Here is a 12,770-nt window from a genome sequence, read left to right on the forward strand (position 1 = left end):
CGACTTTTCCCCAGATTTAGTCGGTTTTCGTCGGCTGGATCGGCCTACTTTGCAGCCGACAAATCGGTTGTTTGTTGCACAGACGCTTAGACGATCCCCACCAGTGCGTAAATAAAGCCAAAATAGCAACCTCTATCATGACGCGAACTCGCACCGGTCGTTGGTAAACGGGTTTGGGAAATGTAAACGCAACCTTCGGTGAATAGAGATGAGTGACGTTTAGCGCTCGCACACTAATGTGCAATTCGTTATGTGTAAAAACATGTTTGTTTTCCTTCTGCTCATAACCTCAAAAATGATCGGTTCATCACAATGATTTCAAAAGAGTCAAAAAATATATGGAAATATACTCATTTTTACCCAATCTTTGCTGAGTTGCACCATCTAGGAGTGTTTGTTTTCCTTTTATCGCCACTCACACATTCGGACGTGAGAATCTCAATAGCGAGTTGGCAAATTTGGCGACCCGCTCCAACCGTTGCCAAACCATCACACGGAAATATAAAGTAACCCATAAATAAAAAATCTGCCGTCTGCTGAAAAACCATTGTGATGGAGGTCAGTTTAGTTTGGATTTCAACTGATTGGCGGTGCTAGTGCATATGAAATAACCTGATAGGTTAGATATCTCGAAATCTGGAATTTTTAGAATATTGGCGTCTTCTATAGAAAGTGTGTGGGGCGAGACAGCCCTGTTGTATACCACTCTATATTATATACTGTCTTGGTGTTGATGATGAGCAAGCAGCCAAGCATCGCTCTCCCTCAGTCAGAGTTCAACAGTGACCCGAGCAAGGCGTACTGTCCGCCGAGTGCAGTGACGCGTAACGGGTGATTTCCTGGCGCAGTAGCAAGTTACACATTTGGCGACAGTGGCAGGTTTTTCTGCTATTTTTTGTTAGTATGAAGCGCAATAATGTTTACTTATATGCTTTATAATAATACTGTGTCATGGAAATCACCCACTGCGCAATCTCAAAGAAAATTGTAAATTCTTGAGACAAGAAGATTGTTTACCTTTTGCAGTGTTTACAGAAGCGGTGCTGCGAGTTGGGAGTGACGCGGTGGCGTGTGGCGGTGGCGGTGAGTGGTACAGAGTAGGTTCGAAATTGTTTGCGTGTTTTGAGGACCGCAATGGCGAGTTTTGAGGACCGCCAAGTAAAAACGAAATGGTTTGCGTGTTTTGAGGACCGCAATGGCGAGTTTTGAGGACCGCCAAGTAAAAACGAAATGGTTTGCGTGTTTTGAGGACCGCAATGGCGAGTTTGGAGGACCGCCAAGTAGAGACAAAATTTTTGCGTGTTTTGAGGACCGCAATGGCGAGTTTGGACCGCCAAGTTAAGACAAAATAGTTTGCGTGTTTTGAGGACCGCAAAGGCGAGTTTGGAGGACCGCCAAGTTAAGACGAAATAGTTTGCGTGTTTTGAATAATGCAATGGCGAGTTTGGAGGACCGCTAAGTAAAGACGAAATAGTTTGCGTGTTTTGAGAACCGAAATGGCGAGGTTGGAGGACCGCCAAGTTAAGACGAAATAGTTTGCGTGTTTTGGACTGACGGTTTGCGTGTTTTGAAGACCGCAATGGCGTGTTTGGAGGACCGCCAAGTAGAGATAAAATGGCTTGCGTGTTTTGATGACCACAATGGCGAGTTTGGAGGACCGTCAAGTAAAGACGAAATGGTTTACGTGCTTGAAAGACCACCGTACATATATGAAATGGCTTGATTGATGATGAAAAACGTAATGGTGTGTTGGAGAGAGAGAGCAATGGAGAGCACTAGGAAGAACAAAAGGACAGTAAAAAATCATGAAATGAAATGTATCATACAACGAATTGACATGGCAAGTAATTTGATATTCCGTTCAAGTAAGTTGAACGAAGGAGTTTAGACGTTCAAGTCAAGCGATTTGCTCAATCCATTGTGTAATCTGAACTGAGTAGGGGGACTCCAGTGACCTTGCGAGGAAAGGCGTAAGATCCGGAGATGGCTAGTGTGGTTCTCGGTCCGGTCTTGGATGTTTTCGGATTGGATACATTCTTGACACTCTGGGCACAGTGTATTTGTTGTATTTGCTACAGAAGATGCATACTCATGCAATGGCGACCATGAAAAAGCTGAGGCAATGCTAATAGAAAAGTTGAGAAGCAGGCCAAGCTCCAAGTTCCAGTTGAAATGTACATGTACAATGTACATCTACGTAGAGCCATTGAAGAAGAAGTATATTATGCTTGACTTTTATTTATGTAGAATCACAATGTTTCACTCAAAAGCGATCAAAATCAGCCAAGGTCCATGTTATGTTGATACTTATAAAATTATCTCCTGCCTTATGAGAAAAACATTGCATGTACAAAGTAGAGCATGAGAATGATAATAACCATGCATTTCGTAGTTGATACACCATGTTTGGTCAGAACAATCGCAATTGCATAGGGAACCAATAATGACTGTAGCATGGGATTTGCACTTCAAATTCAATATGCATAATTCGAGAGCGCTAGTAGTGATTGGCTGGTAGCGCTGGCCACGTCCTTTCGGGCTACCTGAGATGAGGGGAAATTGAAGATGCAGCCGCAAACCGAGAATACTTCTGCACTCGCCATGTGCATGCAGAATTTTATTGGAATCTATGGCAAAGATTCGTCTTGGTTAACCGGTTGCCAATGTGATAGTAATGAAAGGATGGTATATTCCAATCGGATGCCGAAAGAACCTTTTGTCGTCTTTTTGATTTCCAACAGCTACTGCTGTCAGGTTGTAGGTAAAGAATAGAAGATGGAAACGGTTTTAAATCTATTTCTAATATTAGTGATTGCTAAAACATGAGAAATATATGGAAAGAAATAAAGTAAGAAAATGGAACGACCCGTGATTGATCCCACGACCTCCTGCGGCAGAATCGTTTTTCTTAATTCTCTCTTCATATAATTTTGCCTCTGAATCAGATGGAAGAAGACGGAAAAAGCAAGTGAACTCAACTCACTAACAGCGGGATGAATATGTAATTCGTTCATCACAAATCTCTTTTATTTTTTTTGTATTAATGTGTGAATGAACCTAATGGGCTGTCACTGCGGGCTGCATGCGATAGACTAACGCAAAATGAACTCCCCCAAGAAATTATGAACGCGAACGTGTGGGGCAGAGTGGGAGCATTACTTTGTTTTATTGCAGTATGCATAAAACATAAGTTTTAATTTGTGTTGTGATTGAATTTATTATGCGTTTCAGATAAGTATATATAAAATGAATAAGCTACTTGATGGTTCCGAGATAGATGGTAGTAGGAAACGAATCAACGAGCGTGTCCCAACTAACAATTTTGGTGCTAAAAGCTTCAACTTCTAGCCTTTGGCTGTATAATATTTGAATAAAAGCAGCCAATGCTGAATAAAAGAAAAGCCTCTGCAAATAATCCCTTAAACTTCAACTTGACTATTACCCAACTATCTATCAGCTAGTCAGTGTGCCGAATATATTTAATCTTTTATCGTTTATGCAGCTTTCATATAGTCATAAAACAGCTCTGTCTGAATTAGCAACAAAGCTTATCGGTTAAGAGCTCATGTATGTAACTGAGTTGCTTGTTAGCAACTTCTCATATTACGGTGAGTAGCTCACAATGAAAACGTTTTCGCTGTAGTTATAGCACTAACAATATAGCGTAATGGCGCTATATATGAACTAACGAAGCTTTTAGGCAACTTCTGTATCTTTGAAGATTACACAACGTTTAAGTAAACCTTATACTGCTTCTTTTAATAGCTTATCAGTATGGAACGTCAAAACCGCAATGTTTACATTTGATTTTTGGTGCCGGAGCTGTGTATGAGCTATTGATTTCTGTAATGCAGCTACAAAGGTATTCACCTGCTCTTATAGCAACTGACAAAGCGCTGTCATTAATGCTAGCAGTAGCATAAGAAAACAAGCCATTTAGAAGCGATATTTCTGTTGACGGCTACTGTTAAACGATTAGCAGCAGAGTAGCATCTATACAGATCGAGAAAATGTTGCCTAAAAACAATTTCAGCGATTGATGATGCATTAAAGTTAGCCAACAGAACATGCTGATAGATGTTTGAATAATGGTTGAAATAATGCTAAAATCATAATTTTTAAGCTTATGTGCTGAAAGCAGCATGTAGGCCTCTTTCTAACGTTTATACAGCATGAATTCGAAAATAGCGTTAGCAAAATAACCTATAGGGTATGCGAAGAAGCACATCCATAATTTTCTTTGTTATTTACATATGTCAAAGTGACGGTGATGACAGAGCAGCGGCCATTGAATCAGGAGATCAGGAGTTCGAATCTAGGTAGCAACATAATTGATATTTGAGTTTTCACAAAAAAAAAACATTGAATAAACTCCGAAATTTACTCTCCTCTCAAATAATATTTAATCAAATTGAATTCAGTGGCTGTATAAAACTTATTTAACAGATTCAAAAAATCTGAATAAGCGCCATTGAAGCGAATTATATTACTAAATGGTTTAGTAAGGATTGCGAAAAAATTGTGTAACATGCTGTAAAGTAGTTGTGCAGACACGTCAAAAACAGCTGAATAGATTCGCCAGATTTGCTGGTAAAAGCATTGAATAGAAGTTCTTGATCATATGTATAGCACACATATTCAGCTTGAAGCCGTATAGACGAGTTGAAATAACATTTACATTGACATTAAATGTTAGTTGGGGTAGCACACTGTGTCAAAAAGGTATGAAATATAGGTTTAACCTACTTTAAAAACAATCCAATCTACCTAAAACATTTCTGAACTTAATCTCCAACTGTGCTTAGGAACGAAAAGACCACTAACAGATTATCAGTATTATTTTGGTCTTCGAACAAGATAAAATTATGTTCTTATGTCATTTAAAATACGAAACAAAGATCACAAATAAACATGTTATGAGCGCATAAAATGTTGAAATAAAAATTGATTTGTTTTGTGTTATGACAGCACGAACATTAATTTTCGGATAAACCAAGAATAATTAATCATTAGACTAAGAAGATTAATCAATGCGACGATGGATCAAGTATTAGGCGTCGTTCAAGGTACAAGGATGCTTTCCATCTCGTCCGAACTGCAGAGAGTTACGGCAAGGTGATTTCACGCCTGCTACTTAGCATCGCTTTGGTATGGATTGACACCTATAATTGACCCTATAAGTATCAATTTCAGTACTGTTTCTTGGTTTCCCCAACGACATTGATGCTTTGTCACGTTACTTTGACAAGATGGAGGAAGACTGCTGTGAATACGATGTAATATGATAAAAAGATACTTAAAAGAAGACATCGTAGCTACACCACGACTATACATCGATGGTGATCAGTCTTTCAATAGGACCGAAGCAAGAGATTTTCGGACAAAGGGAGATTCCATTTTTTCGTATGAACTGCAGTATTAATTTGAGCAAATGGAATGATTGTATCGTATCATACCCGTAATGTTGCACATAAAATGATGTCGATCACTATCATAAAGGAATGTGTATGTGATGGAGTAATGAGGAAAAAAGCGAGAGAAATATTTACATGTAGCATTTGCTTATGGCTATATGATGCCGATGATGTTGTTTGACTAAAGAATAAATGCTTTTGAGGAGTTGCGAGAGGATGCACAGAAAAATGTTGCAATGCTAGCGTGTCTTATCGATGCAGGAGATTTGGTGTTGGTGACATCGTAGCTTCGTAGGGGCCTTCCTTAGTCTAACGGTAAGATGCGCGGCTATAAAGCTAGATCATGTTGAGTATGGCTAGGTTTGTTCGACTCCCGGTGACGGTCTAGGCAACTTTCGGTTTAGAAATTATCTCGATTTCCCTGGTCATAAAAGTATCATTGTGTAACATCAGAAACCTCGGAGTTGATGGCTGTGGAAGGGCTGAATGAACACTAAGCAGCGAGGCGGCATTGTCCCAGTGGAGAATGTAATGCCAATAAGAAGAAGCAGAAGAAGAAGACATCGTAGCATGCTATGTTGATTATCGGATCGTCGCGAGTCCAACCGTCAGGTCGTCGATAATTTTCGAGAACCATTGTCACATCAAACCGTCCTATCTGTTCGGCTGGGATACGACAGAAACATGTTTCACTCGCTACGTTCACTTTAGTCACATATAGGCATTACGTTATTTGTTCTACTAAAGCTGCTACCGATTGTACTGGCGATAGCTAGAAAATGCTATACATTATGGAAGCAAACAGTAACTCCATTTTTTTTGTGACAATCAGAGTGATGCTTATTCGCCCCTCAAAACAATGTCATATCTAAAAAAAAGCACATACATGTTTTTACATTGAAACTAAGGCGATGTTTTGTGTTCGTGTACTTTGATATACTAGCTATCTTCAAAATTGATACCAGCATAGGAATCAGCAGACTGTTAGCGCTCTACGGAGACGGAGACAATACTCGTGGAGTCTTTGAATGAAAAGTGCGGTGAACCATCAGTAATAGAGTGCAGATGGAAGACAGCATATGGATGAGGCGAATAAACCATATAAAACAACAACTGTAAGGGAAAACATTAACTGTTCACACCGGAAATATCGGTACGTAGCCAGAATGCAGGGCAATGCTCTGGTGAAAATGGCTTTAGACTTTCTTTAGGCATAAGCATGAGCAGTACAATTCGTAGTTGCTACTCCGTGATTGACTAGCACTTGAAATTGCGCAGGAAACCTATTGAATGGAGCTTGAAATTTAGCTACTATTCCCAATGTTCAAATTTCTGAATTTCAATAACGGCGCCGGCCACGTCCTCACGGCCATCAAGGAAAGGAAGTATTATTAGTTCAATTCTCGTTATTACTAGAATCCGAGTATACCTCTGCATCTCCACATTCGTCCCTGGATCAGTTAGATATATCATCTGCATTCACTGTGTTAAGTGATGAAATCTATGGTAGGGGAATATATAAATGACAATTAGGAGAGAATGAGAATGAGAAGTAACAGGCAGATTGTACGCAATTCTAGCGAAGTTTTCTAATGTGAAATGAGAAAGAGCCAGCGATCGAACCCTTGATCTCCTGCTCAATAGGCAGAAGAAGTAGCAAGGCCAACAAGCCCCCTGAAAATGGATTTCGACTTTCCTTGGCCACGAAGTTCAATATATTCGATATGTATTGCGTTCGGCAAATAAATCTTTATAGTGGTATTTACTTTAATAGATTTGTAACAGAAGAGAAAACCAAAGCCAAGCTATAAGTGCAGGATACTAACAAAAAAATCCGGAGAGAAAGGGGGATGTGTGGGGCGAGACAGCCCTGTTGTATACCACTCTATATTATATACTGTCTTGGTGTTGATGATGAGCAAGCAGCCAAGCATCGCTCTCCCTCAGTCAGAGTTCAACAGTGACCCGAGCAAGGCGTACTGTCCGCCGAGTGCAGTGACGCGTAACGGGTGATTTCCTGGCGCAGTAGCAAGTTACACAGAAAGTTGGCGTCTTGTATACAAAGTTGTTCGGGTGATCAAAACCATCATGACGAAAACAAGTTTAATTTGAAATACAACCGCTTGGCGGCGCTAGTGAAATAGAAATAACCTAAAAGGTTAGATATTTCGATAGTTGAAATCTTAAGAATATTGCCGTCTTCTACAAAATTGTTCGGATGATTGAAACCATCATGACGAAAGCAAGTTTAGTTAATAATACAACCGCTTGGCGGCGCTAGTGTATTGGAAATAACCTGAAATGTCAGGTATCTCAAAATATGTAATTTTTAGAATATTGCCGCCTTCTACAAAGTTGTTCGGGTGGTCAAAACCATTATGATCAACGCAGGTTTAGATTAAGATATAACCGCTTGGTGGGGCTAGTGTATAAGAAATAACCTGCTAGGTTAGATATTTCGAAAACTGAAATTTTTAGAATATTGCCGTATTCCAAAAAGTTGTTCGGGTGGTGAAAACCGTCATGATGCAAGCAAGTTTAGTTTTAAACACAATCGCTTAGCGGCGCTAGTGTATAAGAAATAAACTGATAGGTTAAATATCTCAAAATCTGGAATTTTCAGAATATTGCCGTATTCTACAAACTTGCCATAAGACGAGTTCGTATAATTCCATTTAATTCCACCACTTGGTTGTACCTTTGACAGATACTACAGTAAGACCATCTTCAGTGTCTCATACTTGACTCGATTCAACTCAACTCGAGCGCCAATGAGTATTGCGGTTTCAAACTAAACTTCTGGTTTTGACTACCCTTTTAAATCTTACATAATAACCAACCTAACAGATAATTCGGATAACTTTGTAGAAGATGGCCACTTTCTTAATCTAAAGGATTTAGAAATATTTAACCTAACAGGTTATTTCTCATACATTAGCGCCGCTATGCGTATAATTTCCAAACTAAACTAGTCTCCATCATAAATGTTATGGCTACCCGAACAACTTTGTAGAAGACAAAATCTTTCTAAGTCTTATAGATCTCGAGATATCCACCTCACTAATTTATTGCATATAAGCTAGCGCCACCTAGCAGATGTGTGTCTAGCTAATCTGATAATCACAAAATGCATTACGCACATATTTAAATTACAAAAGTTGGAGCGCGTTCTGAAAGATTTGAAAATAAATAATATTTTTTTCCTGATTTTATTTATTTCCGTGTTTGCCTCAAAAGCAACCGGATATTCACCACCGGTGCGAAGCATGATTGCACTTCAACAACCTTGATAGAAACAACCGGTGCGAGAACAAGTGCATAAATAAAATATGAACGCATTTCGTTCCTATACTAGACACGCATTTGGATACACATCGGTGGGGATCGTCTTATGGGAGCTTAACAGGGGCGTTAAGCGATTAAACAGTATATTAAATCGGCCATCCAAATCAGTAGATTTGAAGAAATTTAGTTGGTTGATTAATCGGCTAACATAGCCTAGCGCAAAAAATCAATTACATCGACGAAATCGGCCGATGAAAACCTGAAGAATCGCATGATTAATAAACTGATTCCGCTTAAGAATAAAATATAGCCGACGAAATCGGCTGATTAAAAGCAACTAAATTGCTCGATTAGTAAATGTATTCTAATGAATAGTAGACGTTTCCCGATGAAATCGGTTGTTTTTGTTCAACTAAAATAGGCTATGAATCGGATGTTTTAAACTGAAAACAAACATAATCCGACGAAATAGGGTGATTTATTTTTATTAAATCGAGCGATGTATATATTGAATTAGTTAGTGGTTTAGTGAACGGCGATGGATACGGCAAGATTTGACAGGCCATATTTATTGTGTCAAATTCTCCGTTTCCGTCGTCGTTTCGCTGGCATTGAGATTGGTGCTTTAATCCTAAATTCTAATAGGCACCGTAGGAAACAATTAAAACGGGAAATCTTTGGTCCCACCTTCCACCAGTTAGGACGAAAAGCCGTGTGTTGGGTCCGGGTATGGGAGTCGTTTTCGTGGGCCCCTGTTTGTCACTCATGAGGAAATAGGCTGACGAGAAAAGAACGCAAATGAAAAAAGTTGGTTTATAAATGCTTTTAAAACGAATACGCAATAAATACTTTCCTGGTTGAAGGTTGAATGGCTTCGAAAATTGTTCCATTTAGTCACCATAACCTAACAGACTTTTTGCCTTTCTCGTACACTAAGTGTACGTAAAGGCTATAATACTGCTTCAAAAACAAAATTTTGATAGGAGGCCCGGAGGGCCGATTTTTATATACCGATCGACTCAGCTCGACGAATTGAGGTGATGTCTGTATGTGTGGATGTATGTGTGTGTGTGTGTGTATGTGTGTATGTGTGTATGTGTACAAATTTTGTAGACACACTTTTTTGAACTTCCCATTGTCCGATTTGCTCACAACAAGTTGCAGTCGACGCGGAATTCAGTCCCATTGTTTGCTATTGAAAATTAGATCAATAACTCATCGCAATCTGGAGTTATGGCCAAAAAACTGTTTTTGCGTATAAAAAAACAGCAAAATGTTCTACGCTGAATTTTCCTAGATTCGAACTGCTGACCTTTGGGGTGGAAAGCGCTTACTTTACCACTAAACCATCGGGACACACATGGTATGAGTAAATATATTTATTATTATATATATTATATTATATATTATATATTATATATTATATATTATATTTATATTTATTTTATATATAAGTCGTACAGTATTCATCAAATTGGTATATGTTCATTTCTTTTCAAAGCCACAGAGTTCACTCTGCTAGGGTAACGGTACCAATATTGGAAGTATTATTGAATCAATGAAAGAAAATATATTTGATAAAATCAATAGTGGTTCTAAATTGATAGTTTTAATGCGTTAACTGATAGACAAACTTTGAATTTGCTAGACATGAAATTGGATGCATTTCGCCTTGATAATTAATCTAAATTTCTTGGAGGTAAAATGAGCTCCATTATACTGCCGTCGCAAGCATAATCGTCCAATATTGATTTTGCATGGAAGAAAATATGGAACAGTTACGCTTTCGGCGGCAGTATATAGGTAGGAAAGCCAATTTGTTGGGGAAATTATTGTTTTCAGTTAGTATTCATAATGGCATAATTACAACGTGTCGCTTCAAGTAAAGCAAACGTTAAGAAATGCAATGATGAACAATATTATTAAGAACCCATTGTCTTCACTGAAGGCATGATTGCCCTATAAGTGTTTATTTGGGTTACCTCTAACGAAGAGAAAACTGTTCAATAATTAATAACGTTTCTCTTTACTAAACGTAATCAGGCCCATTTTTTCTATTATTTTGCTATCATGCGCTCGCATACCCTATATACGAGTGAACTTCTCACGTGGCAGCTATTTTTGTAGCGTTCAATCAGCGCATGGGAGCGCAGCTGGTGTACGTGAGGACGCTATGCAAGCACATTTCGGCGGGAGCGAACGGCACTGCATTCGCTTCAGTCGCTTGCCGTCGGATGAATATCGCAGAAGGAAGCATCACCAACACACCGCTTTGGCCCTGACGGAAGCGAGTAAACAAAATGGGGGCCGGGTGATGCTTTTTTATTTCACCCGGTAAGGGATATAAGGCGACAAGTTTAAAATAACTGTTGAAACGTTAAAACACATTTTAGCCGAAAATAGTTAGATTTTTCGGGTTTGAAATTTAATTTTCTTTTAGATTGGCAACATGAAAGTCTAATTATTTCGATTAAAAACATGTAGCCTAACATATAGGTGAAGATTTCGGCTAACTGTTGCTGGTGTTGGATTGCGTGGGAGTGCTCTCGGCTCTCAAATTTGACAAATCGATGTTTTAATCTTTAACGCAGAGAAGACGTTTTAAAAATTTGGTATTGAGTTATAGAAAACAAAAATTGTTTATAAATATGTTTTCGAAAAAAAAAGAGAACCGTACGAGCGTCGAACATAGGCCCTCTGAGTGAGAGGCTAGAACGTTACCTCTCGGCTATTTTTACTTCTTGGATGAATGGTGATCGAAGTATAACAGGTTATACGCAATTTGCACTGATCATCGGCTGCTTGTGCATTCGTGCGGCAACGCACCGGATGCTGTGTTTAGGTTCCGTGGCATATTTAAATCATCTGACGTTGAAAAACATATACGATTGAGTCTACGTCATGTGTTTTTGTGTCAATTCATTCAGATATGTCACCTAATATTCATAGTGTTTTGATGTGCAAGGAAGCAACATCAATTTCAACGTTTAATTTGAATCCTCTGTAATGCATTCTTCCTGGCAAATTACAGCAAATAATCTATATTGGCACAGTATATGTAGAACATGGCTTTTCTAACAATTAGTTTGTAAATAAAACAATTTATTTTAGTAAATGGTTTTGATTTTCTACAAATATTAACTTACTATATTCGTACCTTTTCGCTTGCATGTCTTCTGTGTGATTTTGATAGTTAATTAATTCATGCTATACATAAGTCCTAAATCTTGGACTTCGCTAGACCAATTAATTGGAACCCCATTCATAGTGATAACATATATGTTTGAAGATTTCAAATATCACTCGGATTATGTGGAAGAAGCTGAGTTTCGGAAGGATTCGGAGAAAATGTTCCATTCTTGCAAGTCAACGGAAAATGTATCCAAACTTTTCTACAATCCAAGCATGTTTTGGATCATGTAGTAATCTCAGTTCGATCATTTAGTTTGTCGATGACTCATCCCGGAGGTTAAATTTCAAAACGTGTTTTATGGTGGACTACTGGTGCGAAAATTTTTCGACAGCTCTGCCCTACAGTTTGTTGTTTTAATTTAATTAATAATCGATTTAAAGCACTAGTTTGTAATAACTTATACTGTATGATAACAATTTTTTTTTATTAGTTATTATTAGTCAGTATAAGTTACTGCAACTAGCGCTATCATTTTGTTATTAGTGCAAAAGAAACAACAATAAGGCAGAGTTGTATAAACCTTCGCACTAGAAATGGTGGACATCACGTTTGAAATTCAACCTTTGGAATGAGTTATTGACAAACTACTAAATGTATAGGTTTGTTAATTATTAAATTAATTAAGTATAATATTAGGTATGCAATCAGTATGATATAAAGTATTACACATTATTGAAACATGGCAACATGAAAGTCTAATTATTTCGATTAAAAGACATGTGTAGATATATAGTCTAACATATATCGGCTACCTAAATACTTCGGCTACCTGTTGGTGGTGTTGGTTTGCGTGGGAGTGCTCTCGCCTCTCAGATTTGACGAATCGATGTTTTAATGTTAACGATGTTAAAAATGTGGTATTGAGTTATAGAAAATAA

Source organism: Armigeres subalbatus, chromosome 3 (assembly GCF_024139115.2).
Source record: "Armigeres subalbatus isolate Guangzhou_Male chromosome 3, GZ_Asu_2, whole genome shotgun sequence".
NCBI lineage: Eukaryota > Metazoa > Arthropoda > Insecta > Diptera > Culicidae > Armigeres > Armigeres subalbatus.